This window comes from Spinacia oleracea, chromosome 5 (assembly GCF_020520425.1).
Source record: "Spinacia oleracea cultivar Varoflay chromosome 5, BTI_SOV_V1, whole genome shotgun sequence".
Lineage (NCBI taxonomy): Eukaryota > Viridiplantae > Streptophyta > Magnoliopsida > Caryophyllales > Amaranthaceae > Spinacia > Spinacia oleracea.
The window spans coordinates 53,008,779-53,027,260 of NC_079491.1; the positions used below are offsets into that span (position 1 = coordinate 53,008,779).

General features: G+C 38.5%; 2 long non-coding RNA genes across 10 annotated transcripts; one reads left to right on the forward strand and one right to left on the reverse strand.

The window, feature by feature from the left end:
• Nucleotides 1–4,746: 4,746 nt before the first annotated feature.
• On the reverse strand, nucleotides 4,747–10,817 carry LOC110788442 (uncharacterized). 9 transcript variants are annotated; one of them, XR_008920535.1, is made up of 10 exons: nucleotides 9,569–10,106; nucleotides 9,212–9,276; nucleotides 8,776–8,846; nucleotides 7,629–8,171; nucleotides 7,136–7,199; nucleotides 6,814–6,877; nucleotides 6,466–6,707; nucleotides 5,432–5,497; nucleotides 5,121–5,333; nucleotides 4,747–5,009 (listed from the first exon to the last, which is right to left on the reverse strand). It is a non-coding gene; the product is annotated as an uncharacterized lncRNA (long non-coding RNA). The 9 variants fall into 9 exon arrangements; XR_008920533.1 differs by having other exon boundaries at nucleotides 5,121–6,707; nucleotides 7,629–7,846; nucleotides 8,003–8,171; nucleotides 9,569–10,102; XR_008920534.1 differs by having other exon boundaries at nucleotides 5,121–6,707; nucleotides 7,629–7,846; nucleotides 8,035–8,171; nucleotides 9,569–10,101.
• A 71-nt stretch (nucleotides 10,818–10,888) lies between these two features.
• LOC130460637 (uncharacterized) lies at nucleotides 10,889–12,026 on the forward strand. The gene is made up of 2 exons (XR_008920536.1): nucleotides 10,889–11,199; nucleotides 11,841–12,026. It is a non-coding gene; the product is annotated as an uncharacterized lncRNA (long non-coding RNA).
• Nucleotides 12,027–18,482: the final 6,456 nt, after the last annotated feature.

The following is an 18,482-nucleotide window of genomic DNA, read 5'->3' on the forward strand; positions in this document are numbered from 1 at the left end:
GCTGGATCTTAAAAGTCACATAGTACATTTTCTTATTTCTCACCTCATTTCTTTGTATGTTCTATTAAGTTTGCTCCTGAATAAGAAATACCTCTTGACACAAGTGTGCCAGAGGTTGCACCAAGCATCATTATTCCTGCTGACATGCCCATTTATCCTACCAGTGGGTTTTATTCTGATACCGTAGCTCCTTCTAGGTTTGCTCCTCCTCTATTGGATGCGTTACTTCTATTACTCCGTATGTTACTACAACTACGTATAGCTTCTCTCCGTAACTAAATCAGTCTCACTATGTGCAGAAGAAGAGTATCTTGGTGCTAATGACTGTTCATGGAAAACAATATAGTTACATAACTATTGCAGCTTGTATATGGCTGAAAGGAAATCCCCAGAGAGTTCAGTGGCACATATGAGTTTGGAATAGTCATAGTTTGCCTACGCACTCCTTTATCGGTTGTCTGATTGCCTTTGATAGGCTTAAGGCTAAAGTAAGGCTTTAGGATATAATGCAGGAGTTTGTGATGATGATAGTTGCCTTCTGCGTGGTTTAGAGCCTCAAAGTACTCAACATCTAAATTTTAGATGCAAACATAGTACTATGTGCTATGACCATAACTGCAACCGAATAGGGGTAAGACATAATGAAATGGACAATGTTTGTGAAGTTTGGAAAGTGTGGGACATGAGATTGCAACAATATTAAGGAAATGTTATGGTTTATAAAGATATCGAATGACTCCATGTTCTTCAAGTATTGTTCCTCGTATTTTCGAGTTATAGAACAACCAAAAGCTCATTCTTTAAAGACAAATATGGCAGTGAGATGGCCGAATTTGGATTATTTTGCATCAATTACTAACACATATTTATCTTAATGCAGGATGAATACAACGATGATTTGTTCCTTGAGATTCTTGGTGGGCAAAAGAAAGATAGAGATTACGGTTTATTGAGTGCTTCACAACTGCAAGGAGGGTCTTCCTTCTCACCATATCGCGTCGTCTTATACTCGCCTCAATGCTAAAACACAGATTGTCGTGCCGGTAATAATTTAGACTATATGGTACGCCTCTAGTCTGGGAGGCTTGGCTTTTGAATTTGGTGTTGCGTATTATTGAAGGCTTGGCTTTCGATTTTTGTTGTTTTGTTTTCAGTTGCTTCTCTTGTGTGCCTTCTGGTTTGCTTCAGGTCAGAACTCTTAGTCTTTTACTATCTCAAAAGTACTTTGATTTCCTCTTTTGTGATTTACTTTGATGTTAATATTACAGGGTCTCTTGTAAGATTTAGTTGAATGATAGTAATGTTGACGCTTTATCAAAAATTTGCACGATGTAGTGATCTGCTAATCATTCTATACTAGCAAGAGTGGAGTTATGGGGTATGTTGTGAGTTTGTAAGCTCTTGTGTCGAAATGAAGGGGTTAGGCGTATAATGTAGCAACAACAATGGCTATGCTTTTTCTCGACAATGATGCTAGTGCAGGTAGGTTCTAGCACATGTGTGATATGGTCTAGGCTGGTAGTTTTGTTGGGTTCTACCGTGCTAGTAGGTTGTTTCTTGGTCGTATGCTGATGGGAAGTAATTGAAGGCGTTAGGCATAATTAGCACCCTGTTGAACATCTATAACTCGATAGGTGTTGTAGCTTCCTAAAGCGTCAATAATACGGGCATTAAGTTGAGGTAGTATTGTGTATAGGAGAGGTGCCTGATGTGCGAGGCTTTGTTGCTGCACTCAATGGGATTGTTGTCGCTATATAAGTCTTCATTTGAGAAATTGGTGTACTGAAATTCATGAGCTTATTCGTTTGAAATTGATGTCATTATTTAGTCTTTGGCTATTTTGAAATCATATTCGTGCAGACTGTACATTCCAAAATGCCTGTGTTGCTACTCCAAAATGAAATCCTCAAATCATTTTGAGGGTTTCAGTATCGACAGGGACCTCAGCATGCTGTCAAATTTCGGAATGCACAATCTGATATCCTCTTGTTTGTTTGAGTTTCTTTTGGTGGTGGTACTCCATATGTCTCATCAGAGCTTTACTTTTAACGCAAACATGATTTTGGAATAAAGCTTTTATTGACTGAAATATTAATTGTCATGGTTATATATGTTGTAGGAAGAAATTCAGAAAATATTGGAAGTACATTTCATTTTTTCTTCTTATTTGAGGTTCAGACCCTGAGGACTATTGTTCCTTGTGTAGGTTATTGAATCACGATTTAAATCCGTAGCACATTATCTTATCTTAACTCGACGAGCTGGTGCCACAAAAAAGGAGTTGAATGATGGAGCTGTGGTGATTGAATTAACAGCAGAAGAGAAAACAGCAGCACCACAGCCCGAGCTGTGCTCAGTTGTCAGATTCTGAATCTGATGATTCCGGCAGTGAGGTTGAGTCAAAGGGTGAAAAGAATACAAAGGAGCAGCCTGTTGAAAGTCAAGTTGATACTACTGAGGGATCTAATGAAGCCTGCTGCTGCTGCTGATATGAAGCTGTTGCTTCTTTACCTGAAGAATGCCCCAAAGGAACCGTTTCCTCTGAGTTCTCTGGTCCCAAGTGATGAATCCTTCTGTTAGCAGTGGGCAGGGAAAAATCAAGACAAACTGAAGGATAAATGTGTATTTTACTTATGGTAATATCTATTAGTTTATATAATCCACAATATAAACAAATGACCCAATATCATCTCTTATAGTTTATTGTTTATGGTATATCTATGTTATAGTTCATGGTATACTATCTATATAGTTTATTGTATACTCCGTAGTTTATTATTTATGGTATTCTACCTATTATTTATGGTTTATGGTATACGGAGTACTATCTATATAGTGTTTTATATAGTTTATTATTTATGGTATACTATCTATTATATAGTTTATATAATCTACAATATAAACAAATGAAAAAATGTCCCAATATCTAAATAGGCCTGAATGAAATTAATCTGAACCAATCTTCATTTGGAATCGAAGTAATTCGAACCGAATAATTGTGAAATTTGAATCAACCCGTAACTAATTCGAACCGAATATCCTAAACCAATCCGAAGTGAAAGTGATCCAAAATGACCCGATCCGAATCTGATCCAAGCGACCCATACTTGTCCTTGATGTCCATCCAAAATCATAGATCGCTTCGGGGATCATGTTGTGCATTGTGGTACCGTCAATCAAGTGTTCACTGGTAGTTTATACCGAATTCAAAATAAACCTCTATGAGGGGTATGAATGAATAAATGAAATTCTACTCCTCACCAATTGTTATCATAGGTTTATTGCTTTTGTTTTGTTGTAGGTCTTTATAGACATGTCAATGGTGAGTGTCAGTTGTTCAAGTTTCCGCCAAGATTATTCCCGAAAGTGTATAATATCTTCCACGAAATGAAACGTCACTGAAGAGATTGTTTTCCCCAATAACATACAGAATAATGTGCTAGGAGCATTTTCTGAAGGATATAATGCCCTTGGTCCAGGTTTGCATTTATTGCGTTTAATGCTAAGTCTAATAAATGCGGTTCACTATTAATTAACAAGTTAATAATTCAGTAAGATCAAGTGATCTGAATGCCTAGCTAGAAGCCGCTTCAGTTCAAGTGGAATTAATAATATTAATCCACAACTTACAAATAGTGCGTGAACGGATCAAGTATTTAAGTGAATATAATATTCATTTTTTTTTTTTGCAAAGGTAAGATGAATAGCCACCGGGTCGGAACCCCGCACGGGTTAACCCGCCCGGGTTAGCAGGCTAGACACTTTGAGAGTGGGGGGAGTGATAAGGGGAATCCTCCCTCAAAGTGCCCCTAGTGGGGATTGAACCCCCAACCTTTTGGTTGGAAGGTGGAATCCTTTTCACTAGGCCAAGACACACTTGGTGAATATAATATTCATTATAGTACTCTATTTATGGTCATTCGGAGATAATGGATCTAGGTTCCAGTGGGAGCTGAAATCGTCAAAAAACAAAGAAAAGAATATTCCGGAAATGAAGAATTGTCGGAAACGGAAATATGGTTCATAACGAAAATATAAATATTATCCAAGTCGAAGATATTGTTGGAAACGGAAATATGATTCATATCGAAAAATATTATCGGAAATAGAAATATTGCCGGAATCGAAATATTGCCGAAAATGGAAATATTATCGGAATTGAAAATATTGTCAAAATCGAATAATATTATCGGAATCAGAAATATTATCGGAAACGTAAATATTGTTCGAATCGGAAACAAATTCCGGAATCGGAAAACGAATTGAAAGCGCGACGAGCGACTGCTCGATAAACAAGGGAGATTATACTTGCATGTTGCATCTCATTGCACATTTTGCACAAGGGAGATTAGGAATACTTTTATATATTTTCTATTTCAAAGTACAATCGCAAACCTATACAGTACAGTCTAACAATTACAGTTGATTTTATATAATATCTATTTTACAGTACAATCTTAGATATATACAATACTATCTAACACTTATATATAATTTCCATTTTTATTGAAATTTTTTAAATACTTTATAAATTATGATTTAGAAGCACTACTTATATTCATTAAAATTGTTAAAAAGAAAAAATGGAAGTTATATATCATTGTTAGACTGTACTATATACGATTGTATCGTAAAATAGATGTTATTTAAAATCGAATATGATTGTTACATTGTACTGTATATGCCCACGATTGTAAATAAATAAAATCGAATATAATTTTTAGACTGGAATGTACATGTCTACGATTGTACTATAAAATATAAAATATATAAAAATCTAATGTTATTGTACACTTAGTTCGCAAAAGACAAGCAAGTAATGGCTTCTTCGGTTCTTCCTATCAACATGGACTTATTACAAAAGATATTGCTACAAGTTGTTCAAAAATATGTACTTCCACCTTTACATAAACTCAATTGCAATACTTAAGTTGAGCATTTCTCGTTCTAGAGTCGCGTGGGGAATCTTCGAGTTCAAGTGCCCATGCTGCCTAATTCGTTCAGTTAACCTGAATAAAAATTACTTAGTTAGTGGAATGGACAGGATGCCCACCTAATTGGTGCCTAAAACCTGAGCATGAAACAATACATTATTCAAATCCAATTTCAAAGAAACATACCTCTTGTAAAATATACAGGATGCCCTTACTTTGCTATTTTGACTGCGTCAAACTTGCTGCCTCACCCTGCAGAGTGGAAAACAAAACAGAGGAAAAGCAGAGAGAGACGTAGAAAAGAGAAAATTAAAAATACTAAAGACTCAAGAGCCAATACAGACGGAATGCACCCACGGCACAGCCTCACAACACCCTAATACAAACACTCTCAAGCACCTGAAAAGAATACCAGCATCAGCATATACCCATGAAAACTACAACAGTCCCAACCACCGTAAAACACCAAGAGTAAAGGAGGAATTTTCACAGATTACCTCTGAGTCAGTGTAATTAGAGAGTTATTGAAGATAAGCGCACAAGAGTAAAGAAGTACCTTATACCTGAAATGAAGCAAAAAGATTAAACAATACGGGGGTATGAACAAAGGGAACTTATTGCTTATTAAGAATAAGGCATAATCTTAAAAATATCCCTGCTGAAAAACAAGATGTAACATTCTACGAGCCATAGTGAAATCGATACACTCTTAATCTATCTTGGTATCATAACCTTATAAGAAAGCCATTTGACCATATATATGACCTATGTAACACAGAAACGGGTACGGGACTACGGGGTCAAATACCTGGACGGGTACGGGGACCAGAAACGGCAAAATTAAAATTTCAATAAACGGGTACGGCAAGGATACGGCAAAAAATCCAAAAAAAATAGACATATATATATATATATGTATATATATATATATATATATATATATATATATATACATATATATATATATATATATCAGCCACAAAAACTCTGTCAAAATGTCGGCACAAATAATTCAAACAACATCAAAGACCGTAGCATCATTCAACAACAAGGGCATTAATCAATCCCCAACGACCAATATGATGACAAATCTGGTTCAACAAGCAAACTCCACTACTAAAGTGGACACTTTGATTTTTTAGGAGCCATTTATACCACTGCATTAAAAAATAAAAAAGTCAGTAAGCAATATAATTAATCAATTGCAGAAGATTCAAATTCATAATCATCAAATCAAATCAACAAGAAACCACTGCAGTTTATTTTCCTTTTCACAATCACTCCAGTTATATGCGGGATATTTTTTCCCCTGTTGGGATTTTTGAATGGCAAGTCTTGCAGCTCCAACTCCCAACTATACAGTGATAGGGTCCTAATTCATTACCCTTGTCAAGCAACGCAGAGATACTACATAATGTTGTCTTGTCAGTTAAACTTTTGATAAGCAACTCACCCTTCAGTCATTCACCTCAAAGTTTCATGCTTGTACTTTAAAAAATAAAGATAAATTCAGTGAAAGAGAGGGAGATACCTGCAAGCATTTAAAATAGCCGAAAAGGTCCCCACATTCGGCTTTATCTCAAGCTTGTGCATCTTCTGGAAGAGCACAAGAGCTCCTGCCTGCTCTCATTAAATTCTTTGAAAGTATGAGACTTTTCGATTGCATCATATGCTTAACCAGTTTCCTTACTGTCTCAAGCTTAAACAATGCATTCCTGAAAGTGATATGACATCGTAAATTTCAGCAAGGCCTTTCCTGCTCGTATTATCATCCTGCACAGGAGGTAAAATAAAAAAACAGGCATGTCAGTTACATGGCCTTCAGTGATAAATAAAAGCTTGAAGACAATACAAGACATGAATATGGAAGAGAACGCACCAGGCTCTTTAGTTTTCCTCGGATGCTGCAGATACCGAGCTTGTTGAACATCATCAAAATGTACCTGAAAACATGAAATCTTTACTTAGGACAGTTCCCTTGTGTATGACGTGCATGCCCATCAAATAATAATGAGAATTGTGACAGTGACTTGGGTTTTGAGTTATATAGGAGAGATCAGAGAGGGGTTTGAGTTATATTAAACAATGGACTCTATCTAGCATTTGTGCCTCCAATTCAGGGGGGAAAACACCCAATCAATAGTGTAAATGCGTTAGGAAAGTGAGGATAAATTGAGTCAGGAAAGAATTGAATTCCAGACCTTGTTCTTTTTGCGCCAAAATGGCAAAAAGTTTCGGCTTTGATGCAAGTCGGAGACACCATGGCTGAAAGTAACAGAAACTCTGTTAGAGTTTATGCATGAATTAGTGAGCTACTGCAATCAACATTAGAGTAAGCACTTACAGAGAAATTATAGCAATTTCTTTTGTGTTATGCATTAAAACAAGTATCTACAAGGAGTTGGATTAAAGGAGACAAAAGACACTATTCCTGGAATGATGTCATGCGAATTTCTTTGAAACATAAGTAAGAATACAAATTAATATTTTGATTTGATATTATTTAGGACTGTAAACCTCTTTGAAAGTACTCCGTATTCAAAATCTAAACTTCCTGTTCTAACTTCAATGAAGCAATATATGTTTATAGCATTTACGCAGCCGGGAAATTAAGCAAAATAAATTTAAGGAGAAACCCAAAAGAAAAACATAGAAAAAACAAAATTTTAAGAAGCAAGCGACTGAGAAACTGACCCCTTGTGACCATCCGCAAGTAGTGGTGGTCATTGCGGTTGCTTCTCGCTGAGTATCCATTACTAAGGTGCTAAATCCTCATGGAACATAACACGACCATCAACTTTTCTAACTATAATACTTTTGTCGATACTATAGCATACGATCTAGAAAATGCAATCTATCATGCAAAAGAACTCTACAGGCATTTGAAAATGTCTGCGCAGAACTCCAGTTCCCTGAGTGCATACAACGACAAGCAGAAACCATCAAGCTACGACATACAAACAATGACATGTAGTACAAAGTAAGTAACATTAATAATCATTTCAGGTGTGTACTGACGTACAGTCATACAAAAGTAAACCTATTTGAGCTTGTTGATAGAGACATACCAGTCGTGGAACAATTGAGAGGTACCACTCACCATTCCAGCAAACACGCGATCAAGGCACCCCATGACCAAAGAATAGTCATAGTAATAGATAATCATTGACCAATTCCCAAGCAAAGTTTACAATATCATCCCGGTATATTAATGGCATTCTTCCACATGAGCACTATCTGAAACGTTTTAATAGGAAAAAGCTTATTTAAAGGGTAATATTAATCATGAATTCCCTACAAAAGAACAATGATTGATGAAAGGAAACTACCAACTTAAAATAAGCAGTAAGGTTGTCGTGACTAATTTGCACAGAAAAAAAAAATACCCAACTGCACTGAAGTTTCTGACGACAATACCCAAAGCACGCTAAAACACATACTAACGCAGCTGGGAGAAATTTCTACCCTCACACAAGTTTGAAAAAAGAGGAAACTAACCAATAAAGTCATCCACAATATGTCATTCATATTTTTGAAAAGTCTAGGAACACTATCCTCATTCTAAACCTAAGATATTACTAAGAGTCCATTTCAGCCAACACTATTGATTATGTTACCCACCAAAGTAATCAAGGATCATCCCAGCCCAATGAAGCCTAGTACAACAGCTATGGAGGGCTGAAACAAACAAATGACAGTTGTTTTCAGTATTTTATTCAGTTATTGCCACTAAAGAATTAACAAAAGACATTGCAGTGACTTGTTCATATAGCCTGGTGCATCCACATACTTCATTTCTATTAACACAAATTATTCAAACAACGCCAACGTGAAAGAATACCTTGAGTTTCTTTTGAGTTGACATATTTTGTTCCAAACCGGCCTTCACTGAGTTGACATATTTTATGTTTTCTGAAAAGGATTCATCATGGTTTTAAACGTGCAAAATAACAGAACCTTATTCAGTACATCTCTATAATATAAGTAAAAAATGATAACCAGTCAATATACTACAAGTCAAGCATGCGTCATTATGGACCTTTCTAGAACTCGAGCTTAGAACAGTAATATCCACCAAACCCTTTGATTCCCCTTTAGCAATGACCATGGAATTTAGGGAATTTAGGATTAAGGAACTCACAATGCACAAAACAAAAAGGAAATAGCACAGTTGTTCTACTTTCATAATTCAATTCACAGGTTACTCAACTATCACAGGCTAATAGAAAATCTATAGGAAACTACATCTTCTAAACATGAAGGACATTACCGCCAACCTGAAGTTCATTGGGTGAGAAACCCTCTAATGGTATAACCGAGTATACTTGCATTTCAGGAGAGCCTGCAACAACATAGCGGATTAATTTAGATCACCTTCATGAATCTGGTCCAGTCACAAAAGTTTAAACTAAGAAATAAGAATCGACCCATTAGAACAAAATACTCAGATTGCAGCCTGGTTGACATTTTAACAAACAGTATGCTATATTGTTATGCGATGGACAACTGAAACTCAAGAATCAAAAACAAATTTCACATGGAATATAAATTGAATTCTGAGAAAAACAATGCATAATGAACCCAATTATTATGTATAATTACAGAAAATTGATAACAATTGCAATTAAAGATACCCTTCCTATCAGCTATTCCGGTTTTGCTTTTTCCTTTCTGTATACTTCTGTATAACAATGGCAATCAAAGATCGTTGGTAGCCTCCGGGCGTCGATTCCGGTTGGTGAGGCAGTGAGCAACGAGGAATGAGGGGAGAAGTAGGAAGCAGGAACGGGCTTAGGCGGCGGTGGTAGATCGGGGTTTGTTCCGACGAACACGAAAACACCCATAAATTCACAAAAACCGGCGCATCCTTTTTCTTTTCCATCAAATTGATTATACTTGAGTTGATTCCAGAAATTAATAACAGATAAATCAATCAAAATCGGAATAATTTGTTCACCCAACAAAAATCAGGTAAGAAACATGAGAAAGATGAATTAGACACAGACACAGACACAGACACAGACACAGACACAGATACAGCATCTGGGCGGAGCTATGGAGGAAAGAGAATTCGAGAGGAGAGAGGAGAGAGAAGACTAGGAGAGTGATTTTGGAGTTCTGAAAATTTTATGTTAACCGCCCATATTTTTTGGGCAACTTTTCATACACTGTAGCGTAATGTTCCGTTAACTTTGGACAGTTAACGTTCCGTTAACGCTTATATTTTGACATCCAATGAATGTGACATTTTCACCCTTATTTTTGCCTAGAATAACAGCGCTGCCCCTGGATTAACGCTCTTGGTTAATCGGTTAGATTAACGGGGAATTTCTCATGTCATGGGTGATGTCCATTGAATTCCAATTACCTTATAAATAGAGGAGGAACCTGCTCCCCATTTCCACCACAATCAGTTTCCAAAGAAAAGTTAAGTTTATATACGGAGTAGCTCACAATAACCTCTCGCCTCATTTCCTCTGTTCTCACGCTGAACCACCGCCACCACCACGGCTCTGCCGCCGTCCAAAATAATACCACCACCCTAAAAATCTTCTGTTTTCCTCCACCCAAATATATTCATCCATTACTCTCAAACATCAAGCTCTAATTGTAGAACTCCATTGCCGAAACCGAACATCAAAACACGCACACACTCTCCTAAGCTCTCTCTCTCTTCAGACACGGACCACCTCCAATGCCGCCCAGACCACCGGTCCTGCCGCTTAGTCGTGCCGGCAAGACCTTTCTGTCCCCACCTGAACTCCTCCTTGCTCTATCCTGTGGCGGCCGTTAACTCACGCAACCCAACCCCTTCTTCCGTCGTGCTTCTTTGTTTCGTGAAACCAAAAAAAAAAACTCTGTTTTGGTTTCCTTTTCTAAGTGTACAGTACACTTATGCATTACTAAAGTCAACCTTTCTTTTTTAGACACTAAGCCAATTTGAGTAAGTTACTTTCCTTTTTTTTTTATATGTATACTACTTTCAACTAATTGGGAAAAATAAATAAATAAAAGAATGGTGTCAACCATATGTCAAACAAATAACTCTAATTAATTATTGTACTTATTGGATAAGTACTAATTTGAAAATTAATTTCATAACAAAACCAAAAGCATTTAAAAAAAAAAAAAAGAGTACCGTATTTACATATTATATTATTTTTGTATAGTTACTAATCGGGTAATTTATAAATTACAAGAATATCCGGTTCTTGAAGCTCAGGAAGAACGGTCCATCAAACAGGAAGTATAAACTACGGTTGAGGTAACATCTATTGCTAACACCCACAATCCCTTTATGAAATGTGTTTTATGAGATTATGAAATGTGTTTATAATGATATGTTTTTATTGGATTATGGGATATGAAATGTATTTATAAAGTTTGTTTTATGCATGATGATATTTAAATATGTTTATGAATGATTTTATAAGAATGATGTTTATGAGTTACGAATAAGATACGAAACATGATAAACAAAAGTGTAACCGGTTCTGGCAGTTAGTGGGGTTACTATTTCTAGGTCGTGCACGTACCGCCGTACCGCGGGACACCCAACAAGGGAGAGTGCTCCTTGAGGGTTACCGCAAGCTAAAAAAAGAAACTAATTAGGTACGGGCGTATGTCCAACAAGGGAGAGTGCTCCTTGAGGACTATCGCAAGGTGGGAGACGTCCCGCAAGGCTAACTTGTCAGTTACCAAGTAAAATGAAGGTTTTCTGAAAGATAATGGAAACAATTAAAGTTTCAAGTTATAAATGATGTTTTATTATAATGCATTTATGAAAGTGTTTTACTATATTCTATTCTCCCTGATTGCAAATTAAATAAAATGAATTGAAATGAGTTTACGTTGTTAGGGTAGTATGTTACTGGGCCTCGGCTCACGATGTTGCTTTTGTTTTAGGTACGAAGAAAATCATGGGATTCCTTAGAGTGAGGATGCAACCATCAAATTCGCGATCGATGTTTAGTAAAGATAACTATGTCTCACTAGTAATAATGGATGTATTAACTAACTCTAAGTTTAATTTCAAGTATTGAGTTAGATTTTAATATTAATGTTTAATCAATGCTAGAAGTATTTATTAAAGTTTATTTAGTAATTTAAAAAGGTTATGTCGCCTTGTATTTCCCACAAGGGAGATACGGCATGTGACGCTCTGACTAAATTAGGGTTTCCGCTGCTAATTAAAGATAATTAACCTAATTAATGGTGTTTAGAAGTCAGGGCGTTACAGGAAATATGGATCGTATCGGAAATATAAATATTATCCAAGTCGTAGATGTTGCCGGAAACGGAAACATGGTACGTATCGGAAAATATTATCGGAAATGGAAATATTGCCGAAATCGGAAATATTGCCGGAAACGGAAATATTGTCAGATCGGAAATATTATCGGAAACGGATATATTAAATATTTGTTCGAAACGGAAATTAATTCCGGAATCGGAAATGTTAAATATTGTTCGTATCAGAAATGAATTCCGGGATCGGGAATTTAATCGCAAGCGCATCGTACGAATTAGCATCGGACGAGACTTGCTAGACGAAGGCCCATCATGAAGCCAGGCCAGCACCCAGCAAGTCAACCGCCCAACACAAACGCTGCCAAAGCCTCACTAGGCCCAGCGCAAGGCCAGGCCCAGCAAGGCCATGGCGCGCGCGAGCTCGTGGGCTGCGGGCTGTGCATCTCGCGTGGGCCGCAAGGCTTGCGCGGCTGTGCGGCTCGTGCTCGTGCTCGTGCAACGCTTGTGTTCAATACGAATCCTAAAGCTAATGGAATTCGTTATATGATTAAATCCTAATCCTAATAGATAGATTTTGTTTAATAGAGTTCTAAAAGGATTCTAATTAAACTAATTAGTATCCTAACAGGATTCTAAATCCCTTTCCATGACTCTATAAATATGTGCCTAGGTTCACAATTTATGGGTAAGAATTCAAGTATTCAAAGGTATGCTTTTCAAGCAAAATCAGCCAAACACTTGCCACATATTAGCCGAAAATTCTAAGTACCTTAAGGGCGATTCTAGTTGGTCAAGCTTAAGGCGGATCCGGACGTGCTGTGGACTTTCTACAGAGGGACGACACTTGGAGTCCTAAAGACTTGTTCTTGTCCGGTTCGGGCGCAGCTAGGGAGGGCACGCTACAAAGTGTATGCATCCTAGACTAATTATATGATTATGTGCAATTAATATGATTCCTGGCATTAAGGTTTTTCCGCATGATTTATGTTGTTCATATGTATCATAACCTAACATTTAGCATGTATGGTGATGAAAGCAATAAAAGCAAATAAAGCAACATCACAATTGTAAATGAGTGAGGAATTAGTAAATACAAGACCCCCTAGAAACGGACTAGGGAGTAGGTCCACATTGCCTAGAAGGACTAGGCAAGTAAAGATGCGGAATTGAAATGCGGAATTGAAAGTGCGATATTGAAATTGCGGAATTGAAAGTGCGATATTGAAATTGCGGTATTGAAAGGTGCATAATTGAAATTGCAATATTGAAAGGTGCATAATTGAAATTGCGATATTGAAATTTGTACTTGGGTACATGAGATTCGAACGCCAAGCGGCTCCTTAAAAATAAGTGCGCCCGACACGAATTCAAAGCCAAAAATCTCAACTTGGGAGAAGTTGCTCATCCCAAAGTATCCTAGATTTTGCATATAGAACTTGAACTTGAAAGTTTGAATCTTGAAATATTGAACTTGAAATAATTGAACTTGAACTTAAAATATTGAACTTGTACTTGAAATATTGAAACTTAAGAGACTTGAATCTCAAAGATCGGACCTTTTAATGTTGAAAAGGTTAGATCTTTGATGTGCACTTACTTTGAAAGGATCCTAGTTTAGGGAAGTAGTCATGAGCAACCCTAAACATTGTGGGATCTTGAAATTTGAAAACTTGAACTTGTATATTGAAAAATGGAGTCTTGAATCTCAAAAGATTAAACCTTTATAACCTAAAAAGGTGTCATCTTTGATTACTCCATACTTGAAAGTGATTCTAGTTCAAAGAAGTGATTGCAAACAACTTTGAACATCCTTGAATCTTGAAAGTTTGCATTTTTGTATTTTGAAAAGTTTGGATTTTGAAAAGATGTATGATTGTTGCAAGTGACATTTTAAGTAGTAAAAATGCCAACTTTCTAATAATTTTTGAAATAGGAAAATCAAAGAAACATGATTGAATATTGTGGGATTCGGAATTACCTATTTAGGTTTAGGCAAGAATTCCTTTTAGAGATCCCAATTGCTTAGAACTTGAAGTTGTGTATGCGTTTTTGAAGGGTTTTTGGACTTGAATTTGAGGCGTAATTTTTGTATTACGACGTTGTATATTGAAGTTGCCTCCCTAAATGCTGAAAATTAGGGGGTATTTATAGGAAAAATGGCTGGAAACCGCCAGCCAGTGCCAGCGCAGCACGCCAAACCAGCGCTGGGCGCTGGTGACGTGGCATGCGTGCTGCCAAAATCAAGGACGCGGGCTCCGTCCTTGATTTGTCTTGTATTGATGTACCTTCGTACGAATAGTACGATGCTTGGCACGTAGTGCTTTCTTGGAGGTTAAGACTTGATTTTGCGTAAAAAAACAAGCCGTTGCGGGTTTTGAATTCCGGTTGTACGGGACGGGGCCCGGCTTGCCCGATTTTGTGGGTCGGCGCCCGAATTTGACTTGCCTTATATGATTTTGAGTGGAAAAGGCTTAGTAAAACCAATCAAATGGTCTACTAGATGAGATTGTACTTGGATTTTGAAATTGGTTTTTGAGAATTGTATTTTGTATCGAGTTCCGGGAGGGGAACGGCTTCGGGGATTGGATTTTGGATTTTGTATTTTGGAGATGTTCTTAGCAATTGGGATTTCCGCACGGAGTTGCTCCAACCGCCTAGTAAGGATAATGGTATCCTCATCATCCCAGAGGGGAGACACAAATTAGGTGTGTACACTAATCAACAAGCATAAACTTAATCTTCATACTGAATAGATATGAATATCAAAATGTCATAAAACAAACATAATCATATATTCATATGGGCCTCGAAAAAATCTAGATCTGAACAATAAACAAAATTCTAGATTTTAAACTTTTGAAAGTAAGAAGAGGATGAAGATCTCAACCAATTTTATTTTTAAAAATCACTTACACAAAAGAATGAAAATATTACATGCAATTAAAAATAACATTTTATTCTTAGAATATAAACATCAAAGTACAAGTTCCAAAACTTAATAAACTGACATGTATTTAATTTTCATAATAAATAGATAATATCATCAGAGTCTCGCAAAATGAACATAACCATATACAAATATGAACATGAAAAATCCAGACCTGAACATAAACTATCTAGATCCAAAATTTTGAAAAAGTTGGCAAAAATATGGAAAGAGAAAATGGAGATTCAACCAAAAAATTCCTAAATTAGTTAAATATGAATAAACAACACTTCACTCACTTTTCCTTTTGCGTTTTTCATTCAAAACATTACACGTGGTGATTTTTTTTGAACGTCAATTGCTTCTTTCTCAAATTTTCTTGAAATCTCAAAAATATAAATCACCATGCTTGTTCTTTTTTAAATTTGTTGCATTATTCGTCGAATTTGGTGTTTTGTGAGTGATTATTACAATAAAATGGAGAAATGAGATTGATTTCCATAGGTTTAATGGTGATTTTTAGAAAGAGTAAATGAAAATGGAAAAAGTGAAACTTTGAGGAGAGAGAAAATGAAAATGACGAAAGAAAGGACAAATTTATGTTTTATACTCCCTCCGTCCCGGAATACTTGACCTGTTTTCCTTATCGGGCCGTCCCTTAATGTTGTGGGCAAAATTACCATGCCTTCGTGCACCAATGAGGATGTGACACCTGGCACGTATTGCGCCCCCTAAGCAGAAATCATGCGAAGTCTACTCCGGGGCATGAGTATTAATCTAGGTATCTACAATGTATGTATTTAAGTATGTATAAATGTACGTATAAAACCTATACCTGGAAAATGGCTTAATTAGTATGTATCCCAAGTGAATGACTAAGCACAATAGGCCCAAATAGCCCACTATTGCTAAAAGGGATCAGAGAATTGTAAGGAGAAAGGACACGTGTCCTTCTCCCATTCCCCAGCCAATCATGTAAGGGGAATATTAGGTCATTCCCACAAAAACCTAGTACTATAAATATTCCCACTTCCCTAGAAAAAGGGGTCACAATCAATACATTCTAGAGCAATTGCTGCTCTGCCTTCTCTCTACTTTCTCTCTCTATAAAAATACAATCTTGTTTAATCTCTAAAAGTTACCAAGAAACCTCCAAGGTATCTCACCGGAAAAACCCCACAACATTTGGCGCCGTCTGTGGGGAGGTACGGTAACATGGAAGATCAACGACAGGACAACGATGCTGGGCGGCCTACGCGCGTAGAGCGGCCACCCCTCGAAAGAGAAATGCCGACAGAACATCATACGCCGGCCACAAGAATCACTGAAGATGCCGCGCGTACATTTGCGGCCGGGCACACCCCTCGTCACACTGCCGAGGTAGAGGTGCTCAGCGAGGAGGACGACCAGGCCAATCGCACCCCTCCTGGAGGACACCTGGATCCTCGGATGGATACGGTAATAGAGGAGAACCCTGATATGCCTGTCTCTGTGGGTGCTATTCGGGCTATTTTGGCTGAGTTCCAAGCTGATGTGGGGAAGACAGTTAATGCTGAGGTACAGAAGAGTATGCTGATTTACACCACTGCTGTGGCTGCAAATCATGAGAGGCCGGCAAGCAATAGGCCAACACTTTCTTTGCGCCCCCCAAATGTCTGGACCAGGCTGACAGGCGAGGACCTAAGGAGACAGCCGCCAACAAGTCAGCCCAATCAGGTAATGTCTTACCTACCACGCCGAATGCCACGGCGGCTGATCGGAGAAACGTCCCGAGGACGTGAGCAGCCACGCGCAGAGCAGTTCCCTGACTCTGAGTCTGAACTTTCTGACACTGGGTCAACCCCCGTCATGCCGGATAGACCTCTCCCTCATCCAACTTATACGCATCTGAGCCAGGCGCGTCCAGGGGCCACCCGTCCAACCCGTCAAACTCGCGGACGCGAGTCCTCCCAGCGGCTACCCTACTCCAGGCGTCAAGACCCTGTATATCACATTCAGGAGGGGGTGTCCAACATGGACCTAGGGCACACCACCCCTTTTGCAGACTCCATCATGAGAGCCCCGAGGGAACCCAAAGTCAAGCCGCCCAACATTGATGCTTACGATGGTACCACAGATCCGGACATGCACCTCTTGGTTTACCGGCATCACATGTATGTCCAAGGAACAACTGACTCAACCTGGTGTAAGTATTTTCCGGGCATACTCAAAGGAGTAGCCTCTAAGTGGTTCGAGAGACTTCCAGCCGGAACTATTCGCTCTTTTTCGGAGCTCGAGCTATTGTTCTCTACTCGGTTCATGGCTCACAAGGAAGAGAAGAAGACGAGCATGCATCTGAGTAGGATTCAGCAAGGGAAGGACGAGTCCCTGAGGAGTTATGTGAAGAGATTCAATCTAGAGGCAGGGCAAATTCCGGATTTGCCAGATGGTGTTGCATTCGATAACTTCATTCGAGGGCTTAAAAAGGGCTCTTTCAAGTTTGATCTGGTAAAGAAAAGCGTCCGAACAATGGCAGAAGTGCTGGATGAGGCCGAGGCCTTCATTCATGCAACAGAGATTTGCAGCGTCCCGAAAGACCCCAGAGGAAGTGATACCGCCGAGCTAGCGGCAAAAAAGGAGAAATTCGAAAAGAAGAACCGGCCTAACGGGACGTGGGCTATTGCAAAAGAGTCAGACAGGGCCCCCGGAGCGGCAGGTCAGAAACGGCCCAGAACTTATGATCGGGAGCGATTCGAGTATAACACAGACATGTACACAATCTTGATGGACGTCGGGTCCAAATATGACATTGATCGTCCATTTCCCATGAAGTCACCACCAGAAAGTAGGGACCCCAAACTGTACTGTCACTTTCACAGTGACATTGGGCATGACACCAATGAATGTAAGAGCTTGAAAAGGGCATTGGACGGCCTAGCCACCAAGGGGTTCTTAAAAAGTTATATCAGCAGGAACACGGGAGGTTCTGGAAAACCCTTCTACAAGAAAAACAAATCCCCTCCCTCGGAGGAAGATGGGAATCGTACCGACCCAGAGTGCGTGGCAGTCATCTCAGGAGGATTGGCCGCCGGCGGGCCGACCATGAGGGGCCAGAAGGATTATGCCAAGCGATTGGGGCAAGTGATGCTGTCCGGCAAGGCCACAGTTGACCCATTTCCAAAAGTTGAAATCGGCGAGGCCGACCGTGGGAAAATCTCCACCCCGCATGACGATCCTTTGGTAATTGAGTTAAAAGTTGCTAACCTAAGGGTTAGGCGTATTTTGGTTGATACAGGAAGTTCGTCGGACATAATTAGTCTAGAGTGCTTGAATCGGCTGCAACATGATCCCTCAAAGATTGAGAAAATCCACTATCCCATTATAGGCTTCGG